Source organism: Pogona vitticeps, chromosome 11 (genome assembly GCF_051106095.1).
Source record: "Pogona vitticeps strain Pit_001003342236 chromosome 11, PviZW2.1, whole genome shotgun sequence".
Taxonomy (NCBI): domain Eukaryota; kingdom Metazoa; phylum Chordata; class Lepidosauria; order Squamata; family Agamidae; genus Pogona; species Pogona vitticeps.
Genome location: NC_135793.1, coordinates 17,039,187 through 17,061,608, shown reverse-complemented (window position 1 = coordinate 17,061,608; position 22,422 = coordinate 17,039,187).

The following is a 22,422-nucleotide window of genomic DNA, read 5'->3' as shown; positions in this document are numbered from 1 at the left end:
TTCTTCCTAACGTTTTGCCAGTTTCTGTGGCCGGCATCTTCAGACGACAGAACTCTGTCTGTGTTCTGGTGTAGTGTGTGGGATAGTTGAGTGCTGTAGCGGTGGGATCAGGATTTTGTCCTTTTCAGGAGACTGGGTGGTTATGGTGATAGGGTGTGTATGTGTTGGGGGGTAGGATTGCCAGAGTGGATTTGCCCCTCCAAAGATAAATAGATGCAGCCTCCAGATCCCTAAATGGTGCTCATCTGTGTTATAAAGAGTCATCTTCTTTGACTGTACTCTACCTGTCTCCTAAAATAGGTTTATCAGGCAAAACCCAAAGGAACAACAACAACTACTACTACTACAACTACTACAACTACAACAACAACAACAACAACAACAACAACAACTACTACTACTACTACTACTACTACTACTACTACTACTACTACTACTACTACTACTACTACTACTACTACTACTACCACACCATCAGAGATACAAAAATGGCAATATTAGGAACAGCATACATACTTTGCCGAACAGATATTTAGGTTTTTGGTTAAAACTTGTATCTGTTATATAATACCATTCAATGTTTTTATAAATTTGATTGACTGTGTCTGATGTTTTTGAATAATTAGTAATAATAATATTAAATTAAAAAGGCAAAAACCTGTGGCCCCTTAAAGGCTAACTGTTATATTTTAATGTGAGTTTTCATGGACAAGTCAATTCCTTCAGACATATCAACTGAAATACAGTTACATACAGAGATCAGCCTGGTTGAAGAGAAGGGTCTTTGCTTGCAGAAGGACAGCAGAAATGGGGCCAGCCTGGCCTCCAGTGGGTGGGAGTTCCAGTCTGGAAACAGCGACAGAGAAGGCCATCTCCCGTGTCCCCACCAAGCACACCTATTTATCTACTTGACCCCCAGGTAGGCTCATGTGGTCTATGAGATAGCTGTTTAGGGGTTTATAGGTTAGAAGCCGCACCTTGAATTGTGCCTGGAAATAGACTGGCAGCCAGTGAAGCTGTTATACTGAAGAGGGGGATAGGTGATCCCTGTAACCAGTCCTAGTTAACATTCTGGCTGCAGTGCTTTTGACCTACTGAAGCTTCACCGGGCGCTGATCTAGAACTGAGATAGCTTTCTTGCATTTTGATTACAAGGAGAGATAGAGCTGGGTGTCATCTGCATACTGGCAGCACTGAACCCCAAAACCCCAGACAACTTTTCCCAGTGCTTTTAAAGGTAAAGGTAAAGGTTCCCCTTGACACTTTTTGTCCAGTCATGTTCGACTCTAGGGGGCGGTGCTCATCCCCGTTTCCAAGCCATAGAGCCAGCGTTTTTTGTCAGAAGACAATCTTCCGTGGTCACATGGCCAGTGCGACGTAGACACGGAAGGCTGTTACCTTCCCACCGAGGTGGTTCCTATTTATCTACTTGCATTTGCATGCTTTCGAACCGCTAGGTTGGCAGGAGCTGGGACAAGTGACGGGTGCTCATTCCGTCGTGTGGATTTGATCTTACGACTGCTTGGTCTTCTGACCCTGCAGCACAGGCTTCTGCGGTTTAGCCTGCAGTGCTTTTAGGTAGATGCTAAACAGCACAGGGAACAAAATAAGGTGTAGTCACACTTTCAGTCCAAACAGCCTTTGAGTCACTGTGGAACTAAACCCACCTAGACTTTTTCAATCTCAATTGTATAACAAATCTGCCCAGATCAGTCTGATTTGGTTTGGGATTCTAAATTTGGACAAAGGTTATACGTGGACCTATCATAAACAGTTCTTCATATTTTACTCTCATTATTTTCTGCAACCTTTAACATCCATTTTTTTTGAAAAAAACCCTTCATTATCTGCTTGCAGTTCTACAAGGTTGTGTTCCCTTTTCTTCCCTGCATTTGGATAAGACTTCCATTCATAAAGTTTAGGGTCCCGAAGGAAGCATTTTGCCCTTCTATTAGTGTCTTGTTAAACTCTTAATAACCTTTTTGGACCTGGTGGCACCTTTCCTGATCTGTGATATATACTCCAGCTCTCCTTCTGTTATTGTGGCTTTGAGTCATCCTGATTAATTCCCGTCAAACGGCCCTTTCAACTTGCTTCTTACTAATAGGTCCGTTTTTGCAAAGTTTCTTCTGCCAAATCAAATGAGACTCCACTGATCATTTGTGGCAATTTCCTGCTGATAAATGGATTAAATTTGATAGCAATGTTGTCGCTGCTTCCAGTTGGTTCAACAATGCTTGCACCTCTCATTAAAGAATGGAAGCCCCATCCAATATTTTGTCCCTCTTCTTCCCTGAAGTATGTCTGTTTATTTTAAAGCGAGAGGAATGTCCCAATAAACCAGGCAAATTTCCACTTTTGCAAAGCTTTGTTCCAGCCTTGTAAGAACCATAATCTTACCCACCAGGATATGGGAAATCTTTATTTGTGCCATCAAACCAGTTCCTTTCTATAGGCGGCTGGGCGAGTGGGTGGATGGGGTGTGTGTGTGTCACAGGGCTTATTGTCTCATTTCACTGCCTTTCAATTTCTTTTCAAAAGGAAAGAAAAACATCAATGTGAAATACAATGTCTGGAAACCATTGTGCCTTATAATGTATGTAGGATGGCATCTTCCCTGCATAAAATCTACATTTTAATAATATGACTGATTTTAAAACAATGCATAAACACATCATTTTGCTAGATAAACCCGTTTGCACCACAAAGAAACAAAGCAAAGCACTGTGGGAGTCATGCTTCTTATTTTATCTTAGTTTTTTTTTTGTATCTGCACTAAACCTAATGGTTAGTATTTTAAATTGGTTGGTTGCCCGACAATTAAATGGAAAAACAAAACAAAACAAAAGCACGAAGACTAGAAGCTACTCGCTGATTATTTATGGTACAGTTCAGAGATTTAACCAGCTATTAGAACTGTATAACCCTCCCAACAGTGTACAACACTGAAAACTAATCAACTCATATCACAAGCACACGAAGTAATGGCGTAACATCATTTCCAGTTTGGTGATAATCCCAGGTGGACTAGCTGAAGTGACACGAGGAGAAAGGATATGACATTCATGTGGCTAATTAGCTTCTGTTTGCCCTTCGGCTTTGCCGAAAGAGAAACACTCATGCTGTTGTCTTAATGAGAGCTAAACAAATGCTAAACAATGATATCAATGAAGAAATACTTATTCAGATTCTCCCTCCTCCCAGTCAATGGTGAATATTCTTCCAGCAATTAAGTGGGAATGAGCAAAGATTGGAATGGACCTTCCCCTGATTTTGTTTTCATTTTAATGCCACCGTCTGAGCATTAGTGAGATATCCATTATTTTCCCCCTTCCAAGAAACAAAACAAAACAGACCTGATCAAATATTTGCCTGTCTATGAAGCCAACATGAAACAGATGACAACTCAATTTCTGGGTAACCTCCGTCAATATACAGAGTTGTGTGGCAGGTATCATGGGAAGCCATAATGGTAAGACTGGGGTCAGTAGGACTATATCATTATGGTCTGCTAGAGCAGACCTAACCCTAACCCTAACCCAACACTGTGAGTGTATGTGTTCTGTGCTTACAGGTCAGAAGCGACTTATAGCAACCCTAATAGGGCTTTCAAAGGAAGTGAGATATTTTTAAGGAGTGGTTTTACCAGTTCCACTCCCCCAGTGAGCTTCCATGGCCAAGTGGGGTATTTGAATCTTGTTCTCCAGAGTTCTTGTCCATCACTCTACCCACTAGGCCACACGGAGAATCAGATATGACAAAACCCCATACTAGAGTCCTAAATATCCTTAAACAACAACACTGAGTAGCCTATGGTGGCTTGAGATTTTGGGAATTAAAGTCCAAGGACATCCGGGGTCCTGATTCTCGGAACCATTGTGCTAAAAGGAATTGAATGTAATGTGACAAAAAAACATTGTTTTCCAATTGTTCAAGATGTCAGGAAATTTTTCCAGGTCAGTCTAGGTCAGCATCCAGTTCCCAAATGGTCAACCAGATGCTTTTTGGAAGCCATATTCCTTCTATCCTGTTGCACCCCTCCTAGCAACTGGTATTAAACGGTATACTGGCTCCATGTTGTAAACAGAGATTTGACAAAAACATCATGATAGTATTTAGTCCTCCTTAAATAATCCCAGAGTTTGTAGCATGAAAATATCTCATGGCAGCAAATACTATAAATGAATTGTGCACGCATTTCCTTTGACTTGGGTCTCAATAGCTTTCCAGGTTGGTTATGTCACAGTCAATGTGAATTATGGTTTGAAGAAGATTCTGGGACATGAACTACAGCATATGTTTGGTTCATACAGAGTGTGAAAGAAGCTTGATGCACTTCTCACAATTGTTCCATGTAAATTAAAAATATGCCCTAGAGCACACCTAATACATCTCTCGAGATGTGCATGCTAAGTGATTTGCTTCGGATGGAAAAAAAATGTCTTTCTGCGTGAATAATGTCCCTGCGCAGAAATGGCTTTTCAAAGTTATTATTATGGGAAGATAAATTGGGGGGAAGGGAGGAGGAGATTATTTCCCCAAATTTTCCCAGGGAGGAAGAAATCCTCCAGTGGGTTTTTCACAGGTAGCCGCCCAGAGACCTTTGGGTAGTGTGGGCGGCATATAAATTAAATAAATAAATAAATAAATAAATAAATAAATAAATAAATAAATAAATGGTTAATAGTCATTTTACCAAGTTCTCCTTTCTTTTTTAAAGGAGATTTTCCACATATATAAAGTCAAAACCAAACATAAATCTGAGAACCCAAATGACCCTCCCAGCTCCTGCCATGGATAGCACCCAGCCTGTAACCAGTTTTTAATATTTAAGATCCTGGAGGAAAAATAACCTCTTGAAAGCAAAAATCATCCTCCTGGATGCCTCCAGGTATGAGAAACAGGTTTGTGTCCAGTTTTCCCTTCGTGAGGTAATGTGAGGGCTGAGGTACCCTCAAAGATGCTCCTGGGGGGGCACATGAAGTACACAACAGCTTGCTCTATCCACTCCTTACTCTAAACCTATAACTAAAATAGGGAGTCAGTATTTGCACCTCCCCAAATGACGCATCTAGTGAAATGTATTTAAAATAAGCCCAGACTTCCGTGTACAATGAGGGGGAAAAGAGACCTATACTTTCAAATCTGAAGCAGAGGTGATCTGGAATGAAAGTGTTGATGAGGAATTGAGAATATGTTTCAACACATTAGCAGTTGCATCTAATGCAATCTTCACTGCATTATGTAACTCTCTCTCTCTCTCCATCTTTATCTTCTCTGTTTGTGTAAATGTTGGAAATTGTTATTTCATATCAATTATTTTTATTCTGTGTTTTGTGAGCCGCCCGGAGTAGACTATGTCTAAATGGCCGGCATATAAGCTCAATCAATCAATCAATCAATCAATCAATCAATCAATCAATCAATCAATCAATCAATCAATCAATCAATCAATCAATCAATCAATCAATCAATCAATCAATCAATCAATCAATATAAACAACCTCTGCAGCATTTTAGAGTGAGTGAGGTGGCCTTTCCCATTGAGCCCAGTTTCACTGGCATACATTTTACCCCAACAAACTGGTAGGATTGCCTTTGGAAGGATCTAGAGGCCCACGTGTTTCCTGGTTTACACAAATGACTTTCAGAAAGGAAGTTTACATGTGAAACCGTTAGTCTTCAACCACTCCCTTTCCTCCTCCAGCCAGAACCCCTCAGAAGGAAAAGCAGAGCAAAGTAAATCACTTGGAATAGAAAAAAAAATGGTGACAGGAGTTTAACTCTGGCTTTGTGAATTGTGACATTATAATTACAGGTAAGGATCTACCAAAGTAAACACTTCATTTGCGCAACCGTCAGCCATCACAAAAAGCTTGACATGGTGCTGACATTTCAGGGCAAGACGTCTGGCTGACGACAGGGCTGAGTGACAATGAATTTCTCTGCAGTGGAGGAGCAGGAAATACAACACAAACGCAATTGGCTTTTAAGCACAAGTATGATCTATGGGTTGTCCTCTCTCCTTGTTCCTTTTCTGCCCTCCAGAATAAAAACAGTAATGAGGGCAATTTACCAAGACAGGCCTGGTGCATTCTCTTTAATTAACCTTTGTATATGGGTTGTCACCCCGAGGTGTTGCAGGGATGTGGAGGGGCAGGTCAGATCACTCTTGGGTTGATGAGCAGTATCTAATCGAAGAAATGGGAAAGTAGAAAAAATGTGTTGGTCCTTGACTTGCAAGGTAACTCATGTCTGAGGCTCTGAGAAGCTTCCACAGCCCTGGAGTGAGTGCGTTGTCACCCCACTTCAGTTTTTGAGATTGGCAAGTACTGTATATCAACCTATATACTCTGTTTATGCATACCCACATAGAGAGAACCCATTTTAAGAATCAGTTAAAGACTTGGCTCCAGTCTTTAACTTGATTCTTTTCTCTTCAGTTTTCCTTTTCCCCATCTTGAACTTCTAATTTGTTGATTAATTATGCAATTGTTTACAATGACTATTTTATGATATTTTATAATCCCTTGTAAGCCACCCCGAGTAGACACTGTCTAGAGCAATGGTCCCCAACCTTGGGCCTCCAGATGTTCTTGGACTACAACTCCCAGAAGCCTTCAACACCACCTCTGCTGGCCAGAATTTCTGGGAGTTGAAGTCCAAGAACATCTGGAGGTCCAAGGTTGGGGGCCACTGGTCTAGACGGACGGGGCATAAATCAAATAATAAATAAATAAATAAACCAACCCAGACACAGTGGCCAGAATCCTATTGCAGTCAGATCGCCTGAACTGGAAATTGTGTAATTTTTATGTGCAATCATTCCAGCTGTTTGTCATGTGTCGAGTCCTAGGTCTGTTGTCCACTTGCTTGTCACCCATGCACATGGCAGAGGATCAGAAAATTGTAAAAAATCTACTCAGGCAACTCCCCTTATGTAGATGGCATTTCACAACAGAACTTTAAAAGTTCTTTAGGTATTTAAAGTATCTGTGCTGCTTTGTCAGGATAAATGTTGTAATCGGAATATAGAAAAGACTGGAAAAAAGTAAAACTGTATTCATAAATATGTACGCAACAAAGGGACAGAGAAGCAAAGTTCTCTGAATGGTATCTGCAGGTGCAGAAAAATTATAGACCTGTTATTTAAAAAACAAAAACCAATTATTTGTTGTTATCTGTGGCAATTAAAAATGTTTATCATGACCGTGCATTCTGATTTATGTTAACCATGATTCAAGAACAGATTTGCACAAGTGAGGCCCAATTAAGGCAGTTCCTCCGCTTCCTCAGAAAGCTTCCTAGGATTTAAATGGAACTTTCTCAAATTCAGCCCAATATTCTGGTTGTCGAACCCTACAAACCCTCTGAAAAGTCTTGGTTTTCCCACTAAACAGTCAGCAAACATTTTCTTACCCTCTCTGTCCCTGTACGTACATGCACACAGAGGGGGGGAAATGAACACAGAGACCATTAAGGCAACATGGGCCTCAACTATTATGGGAAAAGTCAGGGGAAAGCAATTGAAATCACCTACGACTATTGTCTTCTCCTTTTGACCTTACAGGTTCATAACCATTTCTCTGTGCGACACAAAATCACCTGATACATTCCATCTCTCTATGACATGACGAATGGGCTTCGATTAGCAGGAGCTAAAGGAAGAAAAAGCCACTAATGTGTTTTATACAGTCACTGATCAGTTCCTGACACGTAATATTTCATTTATTTGAAGACATTAAGAGATGTTGTGTACCTAGAAACAACAGCTTGCATGATGGTACATCTATCATTACATGCGTCATAAAAAACAAGAGGGCATAAATTTGTTTCTGCCTGTTAAAGTCTAATTACCTGTAAAATCATTACTTGGCACTTCAGCAAATTGACACAGTCAAGTTAATGATCCCCAGCATACTAAAAAACGCACAATTCCCCTTCCTTCCTTGCTTGCTTGCTTGCTTGCATGGATGCATGCTCCCAAATACCAAAACATGGTTCCCAGTGCAGATGACATCACGTACATAAAGGTATCCTGTGTACCTGTAAGAGTGAATCACCTGAGACTACAGACTGCATCTATAGTCAACAGAAGTGCAAGAAGCTGAAAATTTCACTCTCATTGGGTGATGGTGTGTCTGCCAAACCACCTGTCCAGTTAATACTGACTATGACTGGATAACTTCAAGGTTCCCCACCTCCCTTTTATCTGACATTCTTTAAAACTATTTGTAATCATAACTTTTAACCCCCTTCCCAAACAGTGAGGGGACCTCCCAATGTGAAATGGCCTGGACATCTTCTGAGCGCTTGGAAGACTGCTTCTTCAAACCTGATTTGGACTGGACAGCTTTCCAGCCTGAGGGCATCTTCCAAAGGCTGACAAGTAAAGGAAGAGGAGAAGGGAAAGAGTGTGAGGCAGAATTTTGTACAGAACCTTCCCAGATAATCTAAGCAGGGCGAAGCGAATCACAAGCTATGAGGCCCAACCTGGAAAACTTTAAGATATACAGACTGGTGACCTTAACACATTGAAGCCAGAATCAAGAAGACATTGCATAACAGCATTCCTCAGCTTTGGAATACCCTTTCCTCAAGGTTCGATACCTGCCATTTGGGAAACAGCATCCTTTTACTAAAGTTACTGAAGGAGACGGCAGCGGAAATATTTTGCTTAAATACTTCACTTTGCTAGTCACTCTTGACAAGTATGTATGTTTGTTTTAGCTTTCTAATGCACTGGCTTTGCAAATTTGCAAATTAGTTGGATCCTAGGGACAAATTGAATTGGATGAGGCAGCAATTGTTCTGGACTGAATCAGGATACATTCTGCAGGCCAAATTGGCCTACAGAACAAAACTAGGAGATCTGTGCGCAGCCCCATTTTTCTCCCCATTCTAAAGGTTTACAACATCTCTCTTGAGGCTTAGTTATTGGCAGCATAAGATTCAGACTCCAATATGCTGGCATTTTTGGTCTCAACGTTACCTTATGGCCTTTGTCCTCACCTATCTTGAGAACATTTATTGAAAAAAGAAAAGGAAGGCAGGCTTTGGGCTCAAAAGAGTTTCTCTGCCCATGGATTCTTCTCCCTGGTTTAGAAAGCCAACAGAATTTTAATATCATCTTGAGAATGACCAATTGCACTGACTTAAAATGCTGAGGCACATATATTAAAATAGATTCCAGCGGTTACCAGGAAATTGTTGTAAGTCAGTGTGAAGTGACAGGAGCATGGAACAAGATGTTGAACAGCTTAAAGTGAATATTGTTGTGCTGCCTGAACAATATTATTAGCTTTTGACACTAAAGATGTACCGCCAGCTTTTTAATCTGCCTTTTTATTTGCATTGCTTACTGATGAGGAGCTGTCAGGCAAAATGAGATGCCAGATCATTTTTTTAAAAATACCCCCCCAAGTGAAATGATTGAATAAGCTGCACCCTGTTTCCCTGACACATTTTAAATGGAAATGAGTTAACACAGTGAGTGAGCAATTGATGCAGACAGAACTTCAGAACTCATCATCATTTAAAAAACACTATGATCATCAACAAGAAAAAAAGCTGTGCTTATCTGAGAATGTATGAAGGAAAGCAGTATGTTAAATAGGAGAGCCAGGAATTACTGAAACAAGGGAGTAGACTACTACTACAACATACAAGGCCACACCTTCTCAAAGCATACACCCCTTCTACACTAAACAATGTATTAACCTTAGGGTCAAATTACACGACACATTAAAGTTAGCAGGTATTTAGAAGAGGTGCTCTCTCAAAAGGTGAAATACCAATTTTTTGTCATTGCACATGATTTTGTGCAAGTTTCATTTGGTGCCTGAAATCCAGTAGTAATTCACAGCTAGCCTAGTCCCATTGAATTGGCAGGAATTGGATGAGTCAACTCCTCTGTAAATTCTATTGATTCAAAGGCTGTGCTCCAGTTGTGATTTACTGCTGTATTTCATTCAGTATGTCTTGGATGACTGTTGGCAGGTAATTAAAGGCTTCATTTGCAAGTCTGATTGTCGAGCATTCTTCTTGACCTGAGGTCTGATGTGTTAACTGGGGTTAGCAGTCTGATACAAAAGATACTAAAAACTCTGGGGATGTATTCTTGAAAACAGAAAGACTTTGTGGCAGTGAGAGAGCACCAGGAACTAATATGTGAATGCCCCAGAGGAATCAACTAGGGATATGCATGCAGATTTGGAAATATTTGGAATTCACTGAATAATGCCATCTCAAGAGAGTTCCAAATATATCCAAATACATGTTTGATAGTTCTGAACATCTGTAATCATAATTCCTAATATTTGGAGTTCCATTTACTCCTATAGATTAAAAAGTGAACGGCTTGGTTTCTACTTGCTAGAGGAATAAGTGACATTGAAACATTTCTCAGGCATCTTGGGGTGATTTCCTGAGAAATGACACTTAAAGACATGGGTAGTGGGGGGCCGAGAACTCAGTGCCTCCTGAATAGGGTTGCCGTGAATTTCCCAATGGAGGGGAGCTGGGGTGAGAGCAAAAGCTGTAAATGATGTGTGTCTACAACAATAAGTGTCAGTTTAACAGTGTCGTTGAAGCGACTAACATGAATTTGACCCAACTTCGGGAAGCAGTGGAAGGCAGGAGGGGCCTGGTGTGCTCTGGTCCATGAGGTCACAAAGAGTCGGACATGACTTACCGACTAAGCAACAACAACATAACAATAAGATCTTGAATCAGGCACAGAACCAGAAGATTCCCCCCCACACACATTTGTTTTTTCTAATTCAAATGTGGGTATAACTACTCATAAATCCATTGAGCATTTGCTGTTAGAGTATGTTCTGGGAAAAGCCTACACTGCAGGAGTTTTCTCTCTGTCCTTTACTATATCCTTAACTTTTACGTTCTTTACATGTCATCGTATATTGTTTATTTAATATAGTCAGCAAAAAGATTTAGAATTAGTTATTATTATTATGATGTGCCATCAAGTTGCAAAATCTTCAAAATGTCTTGTCCTCAACAGCCCTGATCAGCTCCTGTCTGACTCAAGCCTTCCACCTTTCCCAGCATTATTGTCTTTTCCAGAAAATCCTGCCTTCTCATGATGTGCCCAAAGTAGGACAGCCTCATGGTTGTTGTGGGTTTCTCGGGCTCTTTGGCCATTGCCTGCAGAAACAGAGTGCTGTCCTCTGAAGATGCCGGCCACAGAGACTGGCGAAACGTTAGGAAGAACAACCTTCAGAACACGGGCAAAGAGCCCAAAAAGCCCACAACAACCATTAGATCCTGGCCATGAAAGCCTTCGCAAATACATAGGAGAGCCTCACTTTCAACATTTTTGGTTCCAGAGATAGTTTAAACTTGATTTGATCCAAGACTCACTTGTTTGTCTTTTTGGCACTCCAGGGGTATCCACAAAACTTTCCTCCAGCATCACATTTCAACTGAATCATTTTTTTTTCTCTCAGCTTTCTGAGACCATACATGGTCATCAGAGTTAAAAGAGCAGGGATGATCTTGGTCTTGGTGATCTTTTCTAATTCCTTCATTGCTGTCCTTCTGAGTCACTGTCTTTTTTTGGTTTCTTGGCTGCAGTCTGCACCTAGATTGATGACTGAACCAAAACATACAAAATCTCTAACTGTTTCAATGCCTTCATTTCTTAAGATGCAATTACTTAGGATTAGTGGATTCATAGATTAATAAATCAACAGGGAAATATTACATTAGGTTTAGGACCCGTTGGAGTACACCAAACAGGAAAATAAGATTTTATTATATAATACAGTGGTCCCCAACCTTGGTCCTCCAGATGTTCTTGGACTACAACTCCCAGAAGCCTTCACCACCACCTCTTTTGGCCAGGATTTCTGGGAGCTGCAGTCTAAGAATATCGGGAGGCCCAAGGTTGGGGACCACTGATATAATAGACAGATTAAGTTAATAGATTTTGTCTCTGTCTTTTCATTGGAAGGGTTTGTGTTCTGCTGTAGGGGGAAATAATGACTATATAAATACAGTGGTGCCCCGCTAGACGCTTACCCCAGTAAATGACAAAATTGCTTGATGATGACTTTGATGGTTCCTATGGGGGGAAATCCGCTTTATGTTGATTAGGTCCTTGCTTCATGAATCGTTTGCTCGCAAAACGATGTTTTTCCTGGCTCCGCAAAATGGCTTCCCTTTGCAAAATGGCTTCCCTCCCTTCGTAAAATGGCTGTTTTCCGAACAGAAGCTTCGGAAGACAGCGATCTTAAAGAGCTGATCAGTGGTTCTCTATGGGCGATCTTCACTGGATGATGAGGTATTTCCCCATTGGAATGCATTAACCGGTTTTCAATGCATTCCAATGTTTTTGTTTTTCACATGACGACAATTTCGCTGTACAGCAATTTTAACGGAACGGATTATCGTCATCATGCGAGGCACCACTGTATTCATTGTTGACTGTAATAAGGTTCCAGATATTTGAAATTCTGATTTTTAAAAAAAATCTGAATTCTGAATTTTAACATCAAATCTGATTTTTTGTGCTAGAACCAGCCACCCAGCCTTGTAGTTTAACAGGTTCACTTTTTTTTTCTGCAGGCGGTGCAATCCATTATTTCTAAAAGTTGATGATAATGTTTGTTTTGGAAACAAGCTTATGATGAATATTCATTCAGATCCATCCTTAATTATACTCCTTATGAGCCACTTACCAAATTGGCTAGATGCATACCAAAATAATCAACACTTTGTTTAACCATCAAGGGATGAAAATACTCTTGGATTAGCAACTGTTCACGTACAGGAAAAGTTAGCTTCCTTTTTTCACCAGTCAGACTTTCCAGAGTGGCTAATATGAGACAAGACTAAAAGGTTAAGTCCTTAAAAAAATTTAACAGGACAATATTAGCTTCTACTCTGAGTATTTTATTTGAGTATTTAGTGTAAAGATAGTAGAGAAATGCTAGCTGTATGCAAGAAAAATAATAATCTCATACTTTCTGCCCCCCCCCCAAGGCTAAGATATACGCTGTTGTGATTCTAATTTAATTAAGCAGACTTACATAGCTTACTTAATTCAATACACAGCTTCTGTAGAAGAGGAAGGATCTAAAGACCAAGTCTTTAGATATGCTTCAGAAAAGGATAGTGACAACAGCAGAACATGTCAAAGTTACTTTTCTGGAGAATGACTCTTAGAATGACCTCAGCCAGCGGAGTCAGTGGTGCACCGAAGAAAATGAAATAAAGCCTGGTTTGTCCTAGATGGATGTGAATATCTTTATCACATGTTTTGGCATTTAAAACACAGTTGCCATCCACACAGGCATGTTTAATTATACCGGGAAGGTGTGTTCCAAGTGTCCACACATCACACAGTCCCTCTTCTCCCTCACCGTCCTCTGCCATCAGCACCAGGATCTTACACATCCCCTTTCACCAGCATTCATGTCCCTTACAATTATTATTTTAAATAATTGTTTATCAAGTGAAATAGTGTAAGAAATGTTTTTAAAAATGCAATTTACAAACTGCAATGCGGTTGTTATCTTTGCCGGTAGAAGCAGAAGGCAGGCAAGCGGAGTAGGGATGATTCCAACACTGTACTCAACTCTGTGCATCACCCGTAATGTCAGCTTGAGACACCCAATGACTCTCCCAAAGCATTGATACAGGCAATTGGACACCCTAAAGGCATAAACCTTTTTAGTTTTTAGGTAAAGATAAAGGTTCCCCTTGACATTTAGTCAGTCGTGTCCAACTCTAGGGCGTGGTGCTCATCCCCATTTCCAAGCCGTAGAGTCACCGCTTGTCCGAAGATAGTTTCCGTGGTCACATGGCCAGCGCGACAAGACATGGAACACCGTGACCTTCCCACCGAGGTGGTACCTATTTATCTACTCTCATTTACATGCTTTCGAACTGCTAGGTTGGCGAGGAACTGGGACAAAGCGATGGGAGCTCACTCCGTTGCATGGATTCGATCTTACGACTGCTGGTCTTCTGACCTTGCAGCACAGAGGCTTCTGTGGTTTAACCCGCAGTGCCACCACGTCCCGATTTTTAGTTTTTAGTTTATGCTTTTAAAAAAAGCATAAACCCTGCTGGCTGAACAAAAATGGACCATATACTCCTGCCAAATGACCGGATCTACTCCCAATCAATGCTGATACCCTGGGACATGCAGAAAAGCAGTTAGCTAAGACGGAAAGGTAGAAACCAGCCAGCTTGAGAAAACAGCTCTGTGGTGTACCAGGGTGTTGGCATGTACACAGAGGTGAATGTGGCAATTAAGACTCACCATGCAGCCCAATGAGGGCAGACCATGACACATGGGGAGAATGAGGTCTTCTTATGGTTCTTTTAGGCCAGGTAGAGCTGAGTGGTGTGGTGTGTATTCTCTTGTGTTCAAGCATAAATTGATCTATGTTGCTTGGCTGACTACATAGATGGGAAGGATTTAAGGATAGGTAGTTTAATGATGACAGCTGTGCTTTGTGGAAAGGGGTATATAGCTATGGAAAGGAAGTACACACTAGAGGAAAAGAGGCATGGATGCACATATATGGACAAGTGTATATATGTAAAACCCCACATTTCATCAGAAGTCACATAGGTTTTCAAATATCCACGTGAATTTCTTTCTTTTCATCAAGTTGAGTGCTGATGTATTGCCAACTCAACATGCAATTAATTGAAAACAGCATCCCGATTAACAATTGATCACAAAAAGGGAGCATCTGTATAAGTGGGTTATTATATTATTGTATTTGTAACCTCTTTGGGTTCTTACCTTTTCTCCTCCCATGCACACAAGCCTTTTCTATACAGATAAACACAGAATGGCACAAGATGTTCCACAGGGGCTGGTCACTCCAAATGATCTACCCATTATCTAAAGGTTGCCTATATATAATACTTCACTCTATTTACTTAGATTTTCCTTTATTTTATTTTATTTAAAAATATTTTTTTACTATTATATTTTACCTCTCTTTCCTACTCAATTGGTACCCAGCTATTTCTCCTTATCTTGCATGTGTTCCCCCTGAGAATTAATTATTCAACACTCAATCTTAATTATTCTACTTTTTTTTTCTTTTCACTTTTTTGAAATTATTTGGAGGGACAGGATTAGATGGAACCCTGTACCACCAGGGGGGCCAACCACTACCCTGCATCCTCACTTGGTCCGTCTTCACTACCCCCTCCGTTTCACTTATTTTAAAAAGCTTATTTCTTCACTCATTCACTCATTCATTCTGCATTGCCTACTCCCAGGTTCGAGGGCTGCCTGCCAAAACTGCAGCACAAGGCTAAAAGTAAGCTCCTCATGTGTGCTCTCCTCATACTTTTCACTCGCTTGCTTGTCCCGTGGGGCTGCTTGCAATTGGGCTCCACACCAATATTGCCTCACTCGTATTTGAGCAGGGAGGGCAAAGAGGCTCCTCCACTGACTCAACCACAGCGTTGCAGCCAAACTTAACAAGTTGTCATGAGTTCAGCCGAAGATCCGGAACCTGAGGGGTTAACTACAGCTGAGGAGAATGCTGAGTGATTAGAAGCACCAACAGCTGAATCGCCACCAGATTCTCCTCCCCCATTAGCCAGGGTAAGGGCTAGGCTTCAGCAAAGACTCATGACACAAAGGTCAGAGGATCACCTCAATGCTGCCGGCAGAAACATCAGATCAGCTAGCCCTGAGTTTTGACAGGATCAACGGCTCCCAGGAGTTTGATGACTGTTTTGCTATATAATCAGCTCCCAGATGGCTGGGAAGCTTGTGGAAGCAACAAGTCAAAACTCTGGTGTGCATCCACGCTCCTGACTACCTTGTTCTCTGGACACTTGGTTTTGGACCCAGATTTTGGTTTGTGATTTGGCTTTGGCATTTTGATATCGGTTTTGCATCCTCTGGACTTCTGATATTGGACTGGCTTACTGGACCTTGCTGTTGAAACCCCCAGTTCAACTGTATATAAGGGAACATTGTGAACATGAATGTATCTCCTTCTTTCCTCTATACTACTATCCTCTATGTACCTTGACTCTATTTTTGCTGCCACGCCGAAGGTCTGCTGCTTTGTATATTTGTATATATATTGTTAATACACGTGTCTTTTTGTAGAAAAAGAGCGTGTGTGTTTTTCTTCAATCAGAGAACTCTGCATATTAAACAGCAAGAAGCTGACACAGTATGTATGCTGTTCCTAATATTATTGGGGTTTTTGTAGCTCTGATGGTGTTATTTCTGAGATCTGCAACTGCTTATAGTACTGTGTGAAATTTCTTGATATTGTTTCCAACCTTGATGACTACGGGGACCACTGAAGTATGTTTCATCCACAAGCGAGATGTTTTGATTGCCTAGTCTCTATACTTTGTTATTTTTTCCAATTCTTTATTTTCAACTCTGGCATCCCCTGGAATTGCAATGTCAGTGATCCAGAATTCTATTACTACTATGTCTGGTGTGTTGTGTTCAAGGTGTCTATTCATTTGGATTTGGAAATCCCCCAAGATCTTGACGCCATTGTTTTCTGACACCTTCTCTACCTGATGTTCCCATGGGTTTTTGGAGGTTGGCAATCATCATTATCATCAGCCTGAGAGGCAACAGGCCCAGCTTCCCTGCCAGGAGCCTGCCACTGCTTCTGAGCATGTACCTGAACTATCATGAACCACCAGTTTTCCAGTTTGTGCCCATTTCTATACTGCTTGTTTTTAAAACCTTTGGGTTTGGATGAGACATTGCCCTACATCCTCCTGCATCATCAAACTAGAGTAGACCATTGTCTCAGTGGGATTTACATGTGTTGACTCAATATTCAAAGAGTTCTTTCAAAAGATTTACTTCCTAACTGATTTCTCCCTAGCAAAAGGATTCTGGCCATTCCTATTTATTTTCATAAAAGCTTGCAAATCAAACATACCCAATGTTGATGCGAGTATCACAGTTCTGAAATGATAGGTATTATTTCTAACCAGTGTTAGTTGCTGGCCCCATTCAGTATGCCCACTAAAAGTTTAATTTTGTTGTCCTTTAGAAAGTGGAAGAGAGAAGTTTGCTGAATTGAAACTAATTTCCAGGTTTGAGGAGTTTGGGGGGGGGAGTTTTATCCTGCCTAGTGATAAATTTGCATAGCACCTAGATATGTTAAAAGATCTAATTGTCTTCACCTAGTCCTAATGATAAAAGAAGCAGGCGGTGCTTTGTGGATAGGTTACAGATGGGATCGGGATATTAATTAGAGGCTTGTTCTCTAAATACGTCCATGGCCCATGCACTTCTTCTTAATGTTAATGGAAATTAGCCTTGCATGTCACAGGGAGGATAAATAGGTTCCAAACAGTGCTTTTAAAAAAAGGTGTATATATGTTGTTCTGAGCCAAGAGAGGCAGTGGATTCTTGTTAAACTGCTCGAAGTCAATGAGGGTGGTTGTGAGGTGATGTGCATGCAGGAGAGAAGAGAATCATTACTTTAAGTGTAAAATGTATAGTGAACTAAGACCATCCAACTACTTTAGTAGAAGTTCAATCTCTCAGTGTTTAGGCTGAAGGAGTCTGGTATAGACCTGGATAGAGATTAATAAGAGGAGTGAAGAATTAGTAGGATGTTCGCTGATATCCCACACTCCTCTATGGCAGTCATATGTGCCGTTTTACAGAAAACTGTCCTCTAATTGAGTGGCAGACAGACTGTAGTCTTTTTGAACGTTTGCTCCATTGGAAGGTCTCTCGGATCCAAGTCTGATTTAAACATGAAGAATCACACAGCCTTGAAGTTGCCCATCTACTGGTTACAAGCACTTTGAGCACAGGCTCAGCGCACACTCAGATCCCCACTCTGATATATTGCAATCATTTTTAAGTTATGAAAACTAAAATTGTCTCTAATTTTCTATCTGTGCCTGTAAATGGGGTTTCCAAGTTCGTCGTTGTTTAGTCGTTTAGTCGTGTCTGACTCTTCGTGACCTCATGGACCAGAGCACGCCAGGCCCTCCTGTCTTCCACTGCCTCCCGGAGTTGGGACAAATTCATGTTGGTTGCTTCTATGACATTGTCCAACCATCTCGTCCTCTGTCGTCCCCTTCTCCTCTTTCCTTCACACTTTCCTAACATCAGAGTCTTTTCCAAGGAGTCTTCTCTTCTCATGAGATGGCCAAAGGATTGGAGCTTCAGCTTCAGGATCTGTCCTTCCAGTTGAGCACTCAGGTTTGATTTCCTTCAGAATTGATAGGTTTGTCCTGTTTCCTAAGGTACAAGGACTGAAACCTGAGGCTAGTCTGCAGGTCTTTGTGACATAACAGAGATGGGCTAGGCAAGAATTGGGGGAGGGGCTAGTGATAAAATTATTGAGGTATCAGACATAAGGGAAGTTCAGGTAAATGGACCCAGAAGCTACATAAAACCCAGTTAATTAGGAAATATGGCAATTCATAGCAGAAGTGTATACAATGGTGCCCCGCAAGACAATGATAATGCGTTCCATTGAAATAGCTGTTTAGCGAAATCATCATCTTGCGAAAAGCGTTTCCCCATTTAATGCATTCCAATGGGGAAAATAGTTGTCGTCCAGCGAAGATCGCCCACACAGAAGCCATTTTTAAATTGCTGTATTGTGAAAGAAAACACCATAGGGAAGCCATTTTGCAGAGCCGCCAATCAGCTGTTGAATCGTCCTCTTGCTAAGCATCAGTTCCAAACACCCTAGGGAAGCCATTTGCGGAGCCGCCGATCAGCTGTTCAATCGTCCTGTTGCTAAGCATCGGTCCCGAAAAAAAGCGTCTGGGGAAGCATGGACCGAAACGTTGTCCAGCGAGATTCCCCTATAGGAATCACTGTTTTGCGAAGCGCAATGGTGGTCGCAAAACCTCGTCGTCATGCGGATTTGTCATTTTGTGGGGTCGCCGCCTTGCGAGGTACCTCTGTAGTAATGTGCAATAATACTCTGGGGGTTTTCTGGTCATGGAAAGGTGTCCAGTACGCCAGAGTTACTGACATTCCATGTGGACATATGTACAACATACATGACATATGGAAAGCTTTTCCAGACTCTCTCCAGTTGCTGGTGAGGTTGCCAGGTTATCAGCTTCCATATCACAGCCAAAATCTGGAACAAGGAAAGAGGTCGGGTGATGAATATTACAGAGATGGGTGCAAGCACAAGTTGGAAGGAAAGCAAGCATAACACCCATACAAACGTCTTCACTCTGAGCCAGTGTACCCAGAGCCCAAGTGAGGATGGGCAGAAATGTGTCCCTGAGCTTTAAAGTCCCCTTATTAACAAGAGTGGAACTTCTTCTCCTTTAGCATTGTCTCTTCAGATGAAGATCAGAAGAGGCCTGTACCATGAATTTAACTGTAGGTGGTTTCTCAACCAATCCCTTAGGGTGAGACAATTTTTTAAAATTTTATTTTTATAACTGATGTAGCACATCGGTCAACACACACTCAAAATTTTTTTCTCTCATTTCCCCTGCCCTCTGCTGAGCAGGGGAAGTGATTGATTTGCCAATATCCTGAAGTGACTTGCTTATCAGGACACTTCACCATATTGGCAAATTGAAAGAGGAAGGCTTGCTTTGGATCAGTTCCAGTTATCCGCCAATCGACACCCACACCAGAAGAGTAGAAAACCCTTATTAAGGGGCCAGAAAGGTGCAGATAGGAATGCCCTGACTGGCACATTTTAGCAAAGATGTCCTCCAAGATTGCCATCTTTGAGAGCATGCCAGCCCACACCTGCTGCATTCCGGACAGTGGGCTCTTACAAACACAAATGAACACAAACTCCAGCATGATTTATCATGAAATGTGTCCCTTCATCTGGAGAGCTAGAGAAACACAGCCAGCACCTCAAGATCTGATGGTCCAAATGAGGAAACAGAACATGTTATTCAGACTGGGACTTACCCCCCTCCTCTCCCCTCCAACTGCACCCTGCACCCAATTTTATATTTGGTCTATTCTTTGACAGCCTGAGACTCAACAGTTTTTAACATCGTAGCTTCTGTTGCAATCTGTTGCTAACAGAGCGTGTTAAAATTGGCTCTTATTTTTTTGAGAAATAGACTAAGAGTGCTCTTGGCAGAGTGGGTTTGACCATACTTAATTAAAAGCCATACATTATGCTGATGAGCAGGAGAGCTATAAAGTGGGTAACAAAAGAGTACCTTAGTGCTTGGTAAAAAATTAAGCGGGGTATCCAGGGACCTGCACATCCCTATATATAACCTTCAGGAGTTTATCAGTTTCCATTAACCCCCAGTCAAATAAAACTACCAGAATCTGTTGTGAGGGGGAAAAGCCCTTGTTCTGAAATGAGCATATAAATATACTGAGAATATAATTAATTAATTTCCCTCTTTTTAAAAACGAGACTTGTGTAAACTATGCAAATTGAGTGGCTTTGCATAATTTCTCTTCTTTTGCATAATGTATTCTCCAATTTTGCCTGGTTTATTCTGCACAACACAGTGGTGGAGACAGAAAAGGAGAAGGTCATTATAAATCTCCTCCAGACCTCTAGCCTTTGAGAGCTGAAGCAAGAGTACTTTCTTATATATTTTTGCAATTTGAAGGATTAGATAAATAATTATCACCGTCATTTTAGAACTGCAGAAACATAATAGAAGAAAAACATACTTTATAGAAGGGGAAGTTCCATCAACCAGCAACCACAAGTGTACAGGAAGTACAACAATTGCAAAGTACCAAACATTAAGGCAAGAAATTAAAAGAATATGGAAGCAAGATCGGTTCATCATCCTCCTCGTTCTAATTTCAGCAACTGGAGTTGTCCCAGAATCCTTGGCCACCGAGCTAAAGCAAATGCCAAAAGTTTCCTGAGATTCAAAAATCTGTGATTTTGCAAACATCATGCACCAATTTTTAGGACTTAATTCCACATTTTTAAGCATGACCCACTGATGTGCCTCCAAATGCTACTCATCTCAAGAAATTAGAGGTAGTCTCCTCCTCCTCCTCCTCTTCCTCTGTGGTTCTCAGGAAGTTTAACCTAGTAACACATTCTGCCTTTTTCCTGGAGTCTTACAGAGGTAATAATACATACATATACACAATACTTTGTAAAACAATACTTGTTCATTCTATTTCATATTTGGTATACATCTTTCAGTTGCAGCAAATGGGAAACGGGTCTTGAATCAGTGGTTCTTAACCTTTTCTTCACCATGAATCCCCTTTAAATATTTTTTGTTGCTGTGGACCACCAAGACTTAACTCAAGGTTTAAAGCCCTAAAGTTCATCAAATATTTATTTAAAGTTTCCCAGGAAAGGTCTCATCCTTGCCGTAACAACAACACTTTCTATGATGTCTGAAAGAAGCTTCACTTTGCTTTGGACAGATATGCCCTCATCAACAGTGTGGTGCCCAAGTCTCCCTAAGGAGCACTTAGCACTCGGTCATAGAGTTCGACAGGCCACTTACCTACCACCTTTGCACTAAGGCAAGTTCCAGGACCTCAGCAGTGTGTCGTGTAAGCCCCTTGAACAAGTCTGACCTTAAAAGAACACTTTACTTTTGTCCAGGACTTTGCAAATACAGACACATGGGCTTTGCGATTTCTTAGAATTCACAACAGCTCAGCTAGGCAGGACTCATAAAGATAGCTAGTTTGTGGTCCTCTCCACCTCCTGGAATTAACCAGACCCTGCTGTTCAAGAGACCAGTCCTTTTGTAAGAATTTTAATAATAATTTTTTATTAGAAAAATAGTGTGTCATAGAATCAGATTATATTGCTCAAGCTTTAGCATAAAGAACATATTCAAAGATCATTATAGTTAAATAAAATAACTAATCCCAATTAAAATAATAACCACTATTAAGCTGGGCTAAGGCAGGCTAGTCCCAACTCCTTCTTTTTCTCCACTTACATTCTTTCTCCTTCAAGTCACATACTCAAACCATCAAGTTCTTTTTCTCTCCCATCATCATGGAATCTAACTTCTGAACTTCTTCCACAAAACCCATCATCCATTTTCTACATTCTCTAACTCCTCCCTTCTTCTTGACACTTTTTGGTTGTTAACCAATTAGCCTCGAGGGGCTATAACATCCTCCTCCTTCAATTCCTATGAAAATCCAGGTGTTTTATCTCTTCTCCAATTAGCTTGGAATGTTGAGTCTTCCACGGGTCCTTTGTTCCGACTTCCTGCTTTAAAAGAGCGTGTCCCAGGACCGCGTGCCTACTAATGGCGCGCGAAATTCTCAAATTGTATCTCTGGCCTTAATACGGTAAATAGGAAAGCCAATTAGATTTGCAAAAGCCTGGGAGTTAGGAAAGTTTTAAGGATCAGATCATACTTTTGCACTATTAAAGAGCCGGCTGGGTAGGTGGGGCTCGTCAGCCATGGAAGACAGTCCATCAAGGAGAAGGAAAACTCCGATTTCAAACCTCCACTGCC